This window comes from Schistocerca serialis, chromosome 2 (genome assembly GCF_023864345.2).
Source record: "Schistocerca serialis cubense isolate TAMUIC-IGC-003099 chromosome 2, iqSchSeri2.2, whole genome shotgun sequence".
Classification (NCBI taxonomy): Eukaryota; Metazoa; Arthropoda; class Insecta; order Orthoptera; family Acrididae; genus Schistocerca; species Schistocerca serialis.
In genome coordinates, this window is record NC_064639.1 from 953,188,165 (window position 1) to 953,203,162 (window position 14,998).

General features: G+C 44.7%; 1 protein-coding gene across 2 annotated transcripts in view; it reads left to right on the forward strand.

Annotated features, from left to right (window-relative positions):
• The first annotated feature begins 1,138 nt into the window (after positions 1-1,138).
• Positions 1,139-14,998, forward strand: part of LOC126458331 (uncharacterized) — a 499,515-nt gene continuing 485,655 nt past the window's right edge. For both annotated transcript variants that reach the window (XR_007585615.1, XM_050095291.1), the window contains exon 1: positions 1,139-1,282. The gene's annotated coding sequence lies outside the window, so the exon portion shown is untranslated. The remainder of the gene's footprint in view (positions 1,283-14,998) is intronic.

The following is a 14,998-nucleotide window of genomic DNA, read 5'->3' on the forward strand; positions in this document are numbered from 1 at the left end:
GATCGGAGAAGTTCGCGCGACCTTGTTGCGATGAACCTTGTTGCGATGATGACAGACGTCTCGAGCCGACAACTCACTGTGCTTTTGGTAAGTGCCAGTTGTTCGCAGACATTCTACACGCGCCTACGAGTATCTGCTATGCCCAAGTCTCTTCATGTAACGCACCTCCGTTGCAGACGCTACTTTGAAGGTTACGTACAGCGTCGCCACCTATCGGAAATTTATGGACATATAGGGGCTGAAGCGGGAATATTCCACGATGTTCTACAACAAAGTCAGGTTTTTTTTTTTTTTTAACCGAAATTGGCCGAGAAAAAACGTATTCCATTACTTATTGAACACTCCCCGTATCTTTTCTGGATACCTTTCCCGATTTGACCTAGATAGAGGACTTTGCATGTATTACATGCTTTTAAACGAAACTAGTTGTCAGAAGCGAAAAGTTTTGACCTCCTGCTCTGACTGAAATAGATCAGTTGCTTCAAAATGGTTTTTTAAATAAAAGTGTCAAGATTAAGATGAACAGTGGTCTCATATCCGGCTTTGCATGATTAATTGATGGTAGCCGTCCCCCACAATGGCTGTTTTCTCACCGTGGATAAAAGGCACTTCTAACTTCCAATAAATGTTTGTAGAGTGGGGGAGGGTTTCCAAAAGACAGACCAAATAGTAAAACCTGAAACTTAAGAAAAAAGCTGGAAAGTAAACTTAATGAAAAGGATCAATACGAGTAGGCATAGATAGTATCGACCAATTACGTCAGGACCAATTATTATTACTTACAATGTAGATTACGACGAACAAACAAGTTTTCATCTGACGAAATCGATTTGGACTCGATTGCTCACATTCGATTTCGGATGTATAACGGCGAGACGTTTTGAACAGGATTTTGTCACAAGTGATATGTACGTGAAAATGTTATTAACTTTACCGATAACACGCGCGCTGCCCTTAGGAATTAAGAAAATCGACCGCGGCGAGACATCGCCACGGAGTGATAGCTGCGCGCGCACAGCAGCCGCACTGGCAGCCGTTAGTTCCGCGGGCGGCCGCTAGCAGGCGCCGGGCGCTGGCGTCGCCGCCCGCCGCCGGTACGGCCGGTGCGCGTCTGCAGAGCCAGTCTGTCTGGTGGCAGGCAGAGTGAATGAACCCGCGCGCTGACAGCCCGGGCCGTGTGTAGTGCGCCTACGACGCCGACGTCTGCTCCGTACGGGACCTGTTCCGCTGAGCCGACACGCAACCGGAGCGCGCCAGGGGTCGACTTCTCGCCGAGCCGAAGGTGAGTCCAGTGCACTTCCGGTCGGCCGCCGCCAGCTTGTGCCAACAAACCGCGGCCGGAATTATCCTCCTGAATGGATGACGTGTCTATTGTTCGGAACAAACGGCGCGCGGAGATACGGCTGCTGTCATAGCGGCACCGAAAACATAGGCTCCCAATGAACACACAGCTCTGGCAGTGGAGCTGTACAGGGCTGTCATTTTAATTTATTCGGCTGAACTTGCTTCTAGAACCACGACATGAATAAAAATCAATTCTGTAACAAACTGTAAATTTACTGAAGATACGCGATGCCTTTACGCACATTTTCACGCCTTTTGTTTCCCATCATTACAAGATTCGTCCACTTCAGGATTCCCTTTCCACAAATGATTTTCCTAGCTGTAAATACTGAAGAGTTATGCTGCTTTATATAGATCCTAGATTCACAGATTCTGCTTTATGAGTCTCCAAAGTTTTGTCCATCGTAATAGCCAATGAAATTAACGGCTGATCAATATAGTTATATTTTTGTAACTGGATCAAAACGCATTTTCTTATTAAGTCGGTTCTATTGTCATATACTTGCAACGAGTTTTGGAGTTTTCTCTCCATCATCAGGTACATATTAGAGATTACATATTAGTGCCAGAGATTTTGTGTTAAGTGTGGTCGCACTTTATTGGGGGGGGGGGGGGGGAGGGGGAGAGCGGGTGAGACGTAAACACAACGTCAGGCACGAACCATCTTCCACATTGCACTGAAAGTCTTAAGCAATTTACCTGGTGACGGGAATTTCAACGCCGAAACTCATTATGAAGGTATAGCAATAACAATGACTAATTACAACATTGCAAATGCTGTTTAGAAATTGTTCTTACAGCCCCACCTACACTCAACGTATGATTTCCATACTAATTGTTTCTAATATGTTATGCAACCGTAACTGATGTAGTTTACACATTGTTCTTTGTAACTCATCTTCGCTTTCTTCCAAAATTGTTACAACATCTGCCTACATATTAAAATTTACATTTTTATTTCTGTTAATTTGTAAAACTCGATTTACCGCCTGTCTTCAGGTCTTAAACAAATCATTTACATCCACACTAAATAAGGTTAGTGGAAGGTTGCAGCCTTGTTACAAATGATGTAACAATTTTGGAAGAAAGTTTATGTGAGCTACAACAAGCATTCTATACACTACATCAGTTAGGAAAAAGAGAGTTTAACCATCGTATATCAATAAAGAAAATCAAAATTATGGCTGATAGTGGGAAATATGCTAACCACTCAAAAATAATAGATAATATTCCACTTGAGCAAGTCTCCACCTCTAACTTTTTAAGATGCTATATAAGCTATGACATGGACAAGAACATAGAAACTAAGATTAACAAATATTTATCAATATGCGAAATGATAAACAAAACATTCCAACCCAAAATCCTGAAGGAAACAATATTGAAATTTTCAAAACTGTTGCTAGTCCTGTATAGCTGAATGGAAGTCAGTTATGGGTCCCTAAAAAGCCGTGGTAGAAGTAAAATACAAGCAACAGAAATGAAATTTTTCGCGAAAGCCAGGGAAGACCACATAAGAAATGATAATTTCAGAAACAAATTAAATCATAATGGGAACATCACCTACAGCGGAAGAGTGCAGAGAGTCTCACGTCAGGCTATACTATAAGAGGCAAGAAGGGACATAGGAAGACCCAGAACCAGGTGGCCGATAAAAGTGTATACGATACAGGAACAAGTGCGTGAACCTGAAATTGCGAAAGGAGGAGGAGGAGGGGAAGGAGAAGAAAAAGACGATGATGATGATGGTGATTGTTATTCAACGGCAACCAGTGGAAACAACATGCGCATGCGGTACAGGTGGGATCTTCCTTCGGAAACCGTACGAAATCCTGAACGTTGAATGTCAAACAAGCAAGCGAGTTTACGCATGTTTACAGTTTGTGAAAAATGTGGTCATTTGCTTCGTACAGCTGTCTGTATGTGGTGCCGCTGGGGATTGTTATATCATTTCATGGCGTCGTTGCATAATTCTGGGAGGTGCGTAGAATACCACAGTCTTGGGGAAAGTTTTATCTTAGGTGCTCGCTACACAGATAATCGATAGAGGGTTGACGCCGCTTCAGCGCTAAGCTTTCGGCATCCCGTGTGTGGTTTCCGTCAGAGATCGTCAGATAACTGTGTCCTGTAATACGTGGTGTTTCCTTAATCATTGCCATCTGATACCCATTTTACTGTTTCTCTCTCTTTCTCACTCACATTGCGTGTCAGTCACGCCGATCTTAATCTTTCAGTTCTCAATTGAAAGCTGACTCCATAATGCTGTATGTCTAGAGAAATTATCTTTCTCTCTTCCACTTAAAACACCGGCTTGTTTCTTCATCTATTTTATCTGAAACATTTGCATTTAACTCACTACCTTATTTCTCTTATTGTTACAACATCGCATTTCGGATGCAAGTGTCTTTTTAATATGTTCTTCAGTATTTACCAGGCTAGTGGCTCGGTCCGCTATTTTTGATATTTTGTCTCCATTTTCGACGGAACGATAGCCTGTTATCGTATGTGACAAGTGATACTTTGCTGCATTTAGATCGCAATGTAGTGTTTCTGCCCAGCAACTGTCATGGTCAAACCCGGAACCTTCTTTCATCAACGATCACTACGAAGCCTCCCTGTACCACACATTGTAGATGGTTATCTCAAACTTATCAGCTGGACCGACCAAATAATCAAACGTTTTCTTACGCCATCGTTTGAAACGTGATTCTATCTAGTCGCTCGAGCTGTCGATGTATGCATCTTTGTTTTCATGACAGTGTAGCCTCTGATGTCTTACCAGTCCATCCTGATGAGTCAGTGAATGTGACGGAAGGATAACGGTGTGGGAGACTTTAGACAGTTGATGATCTTTTATTTGTTGGTCGCAGGTGACGCCGGCATACGCTGCAACATGAATGGATCCAGCTTTTTGTTGATCAGCGAGTTATTGTCGGTGTTTTGTTTAGAAGCAAGCTGTATCGCATTTGTCGACGCTCCATATCTAGACTTGGTGAAGGAGACCAAGCTTCGCCAGCAGACGTCACCAGCGTAGAAAAGTATCTGTACTATCGGCTGATACTACGTACTAATGTGACACGCCATGTGGGATGCTGTAACTGAATGTTAGTATCAATTCAGCTGAAATATACACAACAGCAGAAAGCGTATTTCCACTGTAGATCTATGAAAGGTGGCGGCATTATGCATGCTAGTCGTAACTAATTATACATCTGCTTCGCAGAATGGGACTATAACTGAAATGGGGCAAAACTATAAGAAATAATTAGCAACATTTATTAACAGCTAGGATACACAAATGCAGGAGCAACAGTTCGATGCGTGGCACTTGTCTTACCCCTAATACAATGAATTTTAAATAACTTTGCTCTCTGTTGGCAGTCTATGAGTTAGTCACAATGACTGAAAGGTACACTCGCCGTTAACTGTTCCTATTGCTCCGTAAATAGCGACTGTTGTGTCGGAACTATAGTCTATTGAAAGTAACTATCGGAACTGTGCTAATTCTAAGAAATCACGGAACTATATAACTGATGGCACTGTAGAAAGAGTGTGAACTGGAGTTTCAACGAAACTCACAATCTCCGGAATTGTCCCCAGAACAGATCATGGCCTCCTGCTTCTGAGTCGACGGGAAGGCTTGTACCAGATATTTCGAAGGTTCTGTGACAAACTAGGGTGGACTATCTAGACTTGCGCCATAGGATTAATAGTTGTAGGATCCCCTTAATGGGTCAGGTGCGCACTATACGTCATAAGCAGTTATCCAAGTAGCTGACGGTGTGTGGGGTGTACGCAAGTGTTCTTTTTTTTTTTTAGAGTACGCGCTCTCCATTCAGTTCCGCTAACGATTGCTGTAGGAAACTCAGAAGTATCAGTGTAAGCTCCAAAGAAATGCCTCCTGCAGCTGAGATAATTGAAATCCTAGTGATTACCTGCCGAAGCGTTCGCAACAAAGAGACTGAGTTTGATGCGCTCCTAAGAAAATGTGAAGCTCACGTAATACTAGGCACAGAATGCTGGCTAAAATCAGAAGTTGATAGTCCTGAGATCGTTGGGGAAAATTTAAGCGTGTAGCGAAAGGATAGGATAATGGGAAAAGGAGGAGGTGTATTTGATGTGTTGACTGCCTGAAGGAACAAATTCCTTATGCACGTTACCCCTACTGTCAAAAATATTTTTTTCATCATTGATTTGCTCATTCGAGCTTGTTTTAATCGAGGAGATGTCTCATTGTGCCTCTCATCACTTCGCCGCTTTGTCTCAGAATCGTACTCAAAAATTCAAGGAGACATCACCTGTGATCTCACAATTGAACCAAACGTGGTCTTTGACGATCCTCTCAAGATTAGCGCACACATTTATCCGATTGTCATTCTGCTTAGCTGTGAGTTTTTTCGGCACAAACCCCAAAACTTCGGTCCAAACCTTGTGTACGGTGGAAGTGTTTAACAGGTCGTTCATCATCTTTGTTGTTAAACGTCGGTCTGATCTCACAAGAGCACACACACGTTCAGCGTTTTCGCCGCTTTTTGAAGTTGAAGGTCTCCCTGAGCAAGGATCATTTTCAAGATGTTCTCGGCCTGCCAAAAAACATTTATGCCAGCGAAAACATTTTGTTCTTGATAAGGAATGTTTCCCATAGGTCTGTTCCAACTTTTCAAAGGTCACCTTTGCAGATTCTACACGCTTAACACAAAATCTGAGGCGTTACGGTAAACACAACGACAGCACAACTTCACTGAGGGATCTCTGCAAAATCGCGTGATGTCTGTACAGGCCTGGAACTCGAACTGATCATCTGGAAGGAATTAACACGGAGGCCTACACGAGCAGAACATCACAGAGTTGCCAGATCGCTCGCAGAGTTGTCAGTCTCATTATTTTTCTCACACATCTCATAGGTTTTTGCTTCAGTTCCCCCTGTCATCCTGCTCTCTCCTTGGACAAACAACAGAGGGACAGAGTTAATGCCACTCGCACACCCGTTGTTAATTAATATTTACTGCCGATGAAAATAGTTTCCTGTCATCTCGAAATCTATAAATACAGGTCCAGTGTGGTTTTCAAGATAATCTTACAGCATACTACGGCAAATTAGTAGCAAGTTCCGGTAATGATAATGGAGGTGCATTTCGACGACACTCCCTTCTCTCCAAAGGAGACCATAAAGCCTCAACAGTAACGTGATACGGTGGCTGTGATGGTCCGGATAAATGCGTCAATTCATCTTTATGCGCACAAAATCGGTCCTGCTCGATGCGAGCTGGGTGGACCCCAGGGGCCCTGTAGTCTTGCAACACGCCGTCACAATTGGGGAACAAACATTTTACCATGGGATGGGTCTGATCAGACAAAACGGTCACAGAGTAATAATAGGGCCATGGAATACCACGATGTTGTTGTTGTGGTCTTCAGTCCAGAGACTGGTTTGATGCAGCTCTCCATGCTACTCTTTCCTGTGCAAGCTTCTTCATCTCCCAGTACCTACTGCAACCTACATCCTTCTGAATCTGCTTAGTGTATTCATCTCTTGGTCTCCCCCTACGATTTTTACCCTCCAAACTGCCCTCCAGTACTAAATTGGTGATCCCTTGATGCCTCAGAACATGTCCCACCAACCGATCCCTTCTTCTAGTCAAGTTGCGCCACAAATTTCTCTTCTCTCCAATTCTATTCAATACCTCCTCATTAGTTATGTGATCTACCCATCTAATCTTCAGCATTCTTCTGTAGCACCACATTCCGAAAGCTTCTATTCTCTTTTCGTCTAAACTATTTATCGACCACGTTTCACTTCCATACATGGCTACACTCCATACAAATACTTTCAGAAACGACTTCCAGACACTTAAATCTATACTCGATGTTAACAAATTTCTCTTCTTCAGAAACGCTTTCCTTGCCATTGCCAGTCTACATTTTATATCCTCTCTACTTCGACACTCATCAGTTATTTTGCTCCCCAAATAGCAAAACTCCTTTACTACTTTAAGCGTCTCATTTCCTAATCTAATTCCCTCAGCATCACCCGATTTAATTCGACTACAATCCATTATCCTCGTTTTGCTTTTGTTGATGTCCATCTTATACCCTCCTTTCAAGACACTGTCCATCCGGTTCAGCTGCTCTTCCAGGTCCTTTACTGTCTCTGACAGAATTACAATGTCATCGGCGAAACTCAAAGATTTTATTTCTTCTCCATTGATTTTAATTCCTACTCCGAATTTTTCTTTTGTTTCCTTTACTGCTTGCCCAATATACAGATTGAATAACATCGGGGATAGGCTACAACCCTGTCTCATTCCAACCACTGCTTCCCTTTCATGACTCCCGACTCTTATAACTGCCATCTGGTTTCTGTACAAATTGTAAATAGCCTTTCGCTCCCTGTATTTTACCCCTGCCACCTTTAGAATTTGAAAGAGAGTATTCCAGTCAACATTGCCAAGAGCTTTCTCTATGTCTACAAATGCTAGAAACGTAGGTGAGGCTTTCCTTAATCTATTTTCTAAGACGTACCACGATATGGATGTCCAAATCATCGCTGAACCGCGCCATATTTCACTCTTTGGACGTGAACTGGGCCAGAAGTTGAAACGATGTGAAAGAAGACTCATCCGATCAAATGACTTCCTTCTGTTGCTCCACACTTCAGGTTTTATGGCTTCAGCAACACGTTTTCCTCTTGAGGGCATTTGCTTCACTGATGAGTGGCTTTGGAATTCCCCTCTTTCTAGAGCTCCCTTCGGGTTGTTTTGTTGCTGACGTTGTTCATGAGTGCGACATTTAGCTCTTCAGTGATTTTTAGAGCCGCCATGCACATATTTTTCGTCACAATTCTCTTCAATGACCGTCTGCCCCGATCACTCAAACACAATTTCGTCCGCCTTGTGACTTAGCGAATGATTTTTTTGCCGCTTTCCCTGTATACGGTGTAAACGTTAGATACGATTCCTCTTGAAACACCAAACACTTCAGCTCCTTTGTTTACGGAATTACCCACCATACGAGCACCAACAATTTGCCCACGTTCGAGCTCACTCAGCTGCGACACAACGCACTCGCAACTACACAGAACACTGTTCTGACCAAGAGTGTCACTTGTAACATGTTGATGACATCGCACAGGTGGCGTTCGTGGTCAGACACAACAGCACAGCGTACAGACTTGACTAGCATCTGCAGTTATGTTCAGGTATAGATTTATCACGGAGTTTCCACATTTTTGTCCAACTCCTGTATGTGGTATTCATGTTTGTGATCGTTTTATAATTTCATACAGGTAACTAGGGGTTATAGCTCCAGACGAGGAAGAGTTCTCGATATTGTCGTTATTGTAATAATAGTTAAGGAACTGGGGAAAAGATTTCAATCAGACCGTCCAAACGGCATTTCCCTGCATCAGGCAACAATATTATATCGCCGAATCAAGATCAGTTCATTTGACAAAATTGTGACAGAGTTTAAGATTTTGTTTATCGTTTCATCTAACATTTACAATTTGATGATCTATTTTGGTGGTTTCTTACAAATGCACTGGTTCATTTATAGTTACCCTCCTTTATGAATCCAAAGAACTCCAAAAAATAGAATGTGTTCTTCTTATGATTACGCGATTTAGGCACAGTAATATCATTTCCAAGGGATCCTATACTGACAGCTAGACTGTGGTCAAAGCGAACATCGAGGAAATAAAAATATTTCAACATGCAATCTTGCCTGCTTAAAACTCTTATCGTCAAATATCTTTTCGTGCTCAGCAACAAGTGCAATTTATATAAATCCAAACGCCAGGCAAACGCAGAGTACGCACTATCACCCAGCGACTTTCGTTCTCCCATGACTCAGCAGCCAACATAAGCTGTGGACTCCAAGTGTTTGCCAATGAGTCACTCGCCTATGACAAAGGGTTGTCGTAATCAAGACCCCAATAATCATTCTATTCGTCATAAGACTGCAACGAGGCTTCGGCCTGGCAACTAATTCCAGATGATGAAAGCACAGGACGCATTGAAAACAAATGACCCAAATTTTAGTGTGGGTTCCTCACACTTAAAGATCAGATGTCCCATGGGATGTATTCACAGAGGTGGCAAAGGTCACGCGATAGCGACATGCATATGCAGGGTGGTCCATTGATCGTGACAGGGCCAAATATCTCACGAAATAAACATCAAACGAAAAAACTACAAAGAACGAAACTCGTCTAGCTTCAAGGGGGAATCAAGCTGGCGCTATGATTGGCCCGCTAGATGGCGCTGCCATAGGTCAAACGGATATCAACTGCATTTTTTTTTAAATAGCAACCCCAATTTTTTTATTACATGTTCGTGTAGTACGTAAAGAAATATGAACGTTTTAGTTGGACCACTTTTTTCGCTTTGTGATACATGGCGCTGTAATAGTCGCAAGCGTATAAGTACGTGGTATCACGTAACATTCCGCCAGTGCGGACGGTATTTGCTTCGTGATACATTACCCGTGTTAAAATGGACCGTTTTCCAATGCGGAAAAGGTCGATATCGTTTTGTAGTATGGTTATCAAAATGCCCAAAGGGCGTCTGCTGTGTATGCTGCTCGGTATCCTGGACGACATCATCCAAGTGTCCGGACCGTTCGCCGGATAGTTACGTTATTTAAGGAAACAGGAAGTGTTCACCCACGTGTAAAACGTCAACCACGACCTGCAACAAATGATGATGCCCAGGTAGGTGTTTTAGCTGCTGTTGCAGACAAACTGCGCGAGATTCGGGAATCTCAAAAACGTCGGCGTTGAGAATGCTACATCAACATCGATTGCACCCGTACTATATTTCTGTGCTCCAGAAATTGTACTGCGACGACTTTGAACGTCGTGTACAGTTCTGCCACTGGGCACAAGAGAAATTACGGCACGATGACAGACTTTTGCACGTGTTCTATTTAGCGACGAAGCGTCATTCACCAACAGCGGTAATGTAAACTGGCATAATATGCACTATTGGGCAACGGAAAATCGACGATGGCTGCGACAAGTGGAACATCAGCGACCTTGGCGGGTTAATGTATGGTGCGGCATTATGAGAGGAAGGATAATTGGCCCCCATTTCATCGATGGCAATCAAAATGGTGCAACGTATGCTGATTTTCTACGTAATGCTCTACCGATATTACTATAAGATCTTTCACTGCATGACAGAATGGCGATGTACTTCCAACATGATGGATGTCCGGCACATAGCTCGCGTGCGGTTGAGGCGGTATTGAATAGCACATTTCATGACAGGTCGTCGAAGCACCATACCATGGCCCGCACGATCACCGGATCTGACTTCCCTGGACTTCTTTTTGTGGGGAAAGTTGAAGGGTATTTGCTATCGTGATCCACCGACAACGCCTGACAACATGCGTCAGCGCATTGTCAATGCATGTGCGAACATTACGGAACGGAACCGTTCGCTGTTGAGAGGAATGTCGTTACACGTATTGCCAAATGTATTGAGGTTGACGGACATCATTTTGAGCATTTATTGCATTAATGTGGTATTTATGCTGCGTTCTCAAAAAATGGTCCAAATGGCTCTGAGCACTATGGGACTCAACATCTTAGGTCATAAGTCCCCTAGAACTTAGAACTACTTAAACCTAACTAACCTAAGCACGGGACTGAAGCGCCTAGAATCGCTTGGCCACAGCGGCCAGCGCTGTTGAAGAGCCATTCGGGGATGTCGATTGCATCTTTCAATACGATCGAGCACCTGCTCATAATGCACGGCCTTTGGTGGAATAGCTACACGAGAATAACATCCCTGTAATGGACTGGCCTGTACAGAGTCCTGACCTGAATCCTATAGAACACCTATAGAACACCATTAAAGAGGCTCCACCAGCTTGAACAGTGCTCTGCTGACATCCTGACATGCATGGGTCCATGGGTTCATGAGGTAGTCTTCATACTCGTACACGTCCTTCCACCCCAAACAATTTGAAATGAGACTCGTCCGATCAGGCAAGATGTTTCCAGTCATGAACAGTCCAATGTCGGTGTTGATGGGACCAGGCGAGGGTTAAAGCTTTGTGTCGTGCAGTCATCAAGGGTACACGAGTGGGCCTTCGGCTCCGTAAGCCCATACCAATGATGTTTCGTTGAATGGTTCGCACGCTGACACTTGTTGATGGTCCAGCATTGAAATCTGCAGAAATTTTGGGAAGGGATGCACTTCTGTCACGTTGAACGATTCTCTTCAGCCGTCGTTGGTTCCGCTCTTGCAGGATCTTTTTCCGGCCGCAGCGATGTCGGAGATTTGATGTTTTACCGGATTCCTGATATTCACGGTGCACTCGTGAAATGGTCGTACAGGAAAATCTCCACTTCATCACAACCTCGGCGACGCTGTGCCCCATTGGTTGTGCGCCGACTATAACACCACGTTCAAACTCACATAACCTGCCATTGTAACAGCAGTGACCGATCTAAGAACTGCGCCAGACACTTGTTCTCTTATACAGGCGTTGCCAACCGCAGCCCCGTATTCTGCCTGTTTATGTATCTCTGTATTTGAATACCCATACCTATACGTGTTTCTTTGGCGCTTCAGTGTATAGATGTAAATAACGTGTTGTTTTAGCAGAAAACAGGGAAGCTGTGTTTACGGGTTATCGGCGTATGGTTGGCATACCACTACGGAATCTAAATCGTCCGGATCTTTTTAATCAAACACGTTTGAAGATTAAAACCATACGAAACAATGTCGTTGAGGCCACTATCCTCACACATCCAGCAGCAGGAGAGACGCTCTCACACCTTGTATGCCAATGGTCACAATCGATTTACCCATTCATTTGAAGCGACTTCAGTTCCCAATCAAGATTTCGTTTGAAATACCAACGAACAATGCTGAAAGACGTAGGGGAGGGAGAAAAAGGAGATATAGAGCGGGTATGAGGATATGGACAGGGAGAGGCGGGAGAAGGAGATGGACAGAGAGAAGTGGACGAGAAAATAGAGAGAGAGAGAGAGAGAGAGAGAGAGAGAGAGAGAGAGAGAGAGAGGGAGGGAGAGAGAGAGAGGAGGGAGCCGGAGATGTACAGAGAGAGAAAGAGGGGAGGAAGAGGAGGAGGAAATGGACAATGAGATTGCGGAGTGGACGAGGGAGGGAGGAAACAGATTAGGACGTACATCCAATTCCCACATGTATGAGGGGCGTTCAATAAGTAATTCAGTACATTCTTTTACTCGGCCAATTTGTGCTGAAAAAATGGAAAATTCATTTGAGGCATGTCGTAGAATATTCCCGCTTCAGCTCCTATAGTTTCATGAAGTTATGATGTGTGGCGGTGCTAAATTTAGCCTTCAGACTGGCGTCTATAATGGAGGTGCGTCCCAAGCAGAAAGCTGTGACTGAGTTTCTTTTGGCGGCAAACGAGAGCATCACTGATATTCACAGGCGCTTGCAGAATGCGTAAGGAGACCTGGTAATAAACAAAAGCACGGTGATTCGACGGGCGAGTCGTCTGTCACCATCGCAACGAGGTTGCGCGAACCTGTCCGGTTTCCCACGTGCCGGCAGGTCGCTCACAGCTGTGACCCCTGCACGAACTTCTCCATGACAACGCAAAGCCTACATAAGTCTGCGCGCGCGGGAGGATCTTACAGTACTCCATTGGACTGTCCTTCTGCGATCTGGAGGTAAACGATTTATGTCACGACAAACAATAGCAGACGATTTGAGAGTTTGTGTTAAGGAATGGTAGCAAATGAATGGATCAGGGAGTTATGTGGATTAGAAGAAATAGTTAACGATTGTGATGAAAATGAAGCGGAAATGAACGAGACTTATAGCCAATCGAACGTTTGGAAGACGGGTCAAGAAAGTTCTTTGCTGGAATGAAAGAGATAGGAAAATCACGAGGCGAGGGTCTAATGGAAGGGGTTTTAAAACATGCGATACGAACGACGCGTATAGCGAAGTGCAGTGGAGAAGTCTATAGGAGGTATTCATTAAACTGCGTATTGCAAACGGTGATAGCCTTTGGTGCTTCAGTAGCGATCTGAAATTTCGTTTTAGCATCTTGTAGGTGGTGTCAGCCCAAACAAATAATGCTCACCGCTCGTTCCTTGCGAAAACCAGTCTCAAATGTCTATTTCCCATTATTAATAAGAAATGTTTCACTGTGAACGTTTGTGTAACCATTCCATACAACGGTTCTAAATTAGTCTATTACGATATTCAGTTTAACAACGTGTGTTAAGACCGACCTCAAAACACAAAGAATAGTCAGTATACTAGCAGCGACTGGGTAACGGGCCGCCAAGCGAGACAACGTAATTCGAACAAGAAAGACGAGACCTAAAAATGTTTACCGACATGACAAATGTTAGATGAAATGTCTCTAAACCGATTATCGAAAAGACTAAATTCCGACCAGCCTATCGAATGCGCACATAAGATTTCGCTTTCAAAACCCATTTGTTCTGCACCCGGAAATTTACCAACTTTTTTCCGTTGACACGATGAGCAGCATTTGTATGGCCTAGCTCCATCTTTACGTTCAGTGGTGTATTTAGATGCCTGCAAAATGTGTTGCGGAAAGAGGTAATAGCAAAGATGTATAAGGTATGCCCAACTGAAAAGGAGACCTTCACTGTAGAGCCGTTGTACGCAATCGCAGTGGGTGAATGTGTTTACCGAGAGATGATGTGGTATTCCCAGCTGCGTACGTGGAGTTAACGGCCTAAAACCAATTTCCTCATTTCTTGAGAGCTGTTTCCTCAGTTCATTGTGTGACGGATTCCTCCCGATCAGCACAAAAAGCGGTTATTCGATTTCTGTGCGCGGAAGGGGAGAATACTTCACATACACTCCTGGAAATGGAAAAAAGAACACATTGACACCGGTGTGTCAGACCCACCATACTTGCTCCGGACACTGCGAGAGGGCTGTACAAGCAATGATCACACGCACGGCACAGCGGACACACCAGGAACCGCGGTGTTGGCCGTCGAATGGCGCTAGCTGCGCAGCATTTGTGCACCGCCGCCGTCAGTGTCAGCCAGTTTGCCGTGGCATACGGAGCTCCATCGCAGTCTTTAACACTGGTAGCATGCCGCGACAGCGTGGACGTGAACCGTATGTGCAGTTGACGGACTTTGAGCGAGGGCGTATAGTGGGCATGCGGGAGGCCGGGTGGACGTACCGCCGAATTGCTCAACACGTGGGGCGTGAGGTCTCCACAGTACATCGATGTTGTCGCCAGTGGTCGGCGGAAGGTGCACGTGCCCGTCGACCTGGGACCGGGCCGCAGTGACGCACGGATGAACGCCAAGACCGTAGGATCCTACGCAGTGCCGTAGGGGACCGCACCGCCACTTCCCAGCGAATTAGGGACACTGTTGCTCCTGGGGTATCGGCGAGGACCATTCGCAACCGTCTCCATGAAGCTGGGCTACGGTCCCGCACACCGTTAGGCCGTCTTCCGCTCACGCCCCAACATCGTGCAGCCCGCCTCCAGTGGTGTCGCGACAGGCGTGAATGGAGGGACGAATGGAGACGTGTCGTCTTCAGCGATAAGAGTCGCTTCTGCCTTGGTGCCAATGATGGACGTATGCGTGTTTGGCGCCGTGCAGGTGAGCGCCACAATCAGGACTGCATACGACCGAGGCACACAGGGC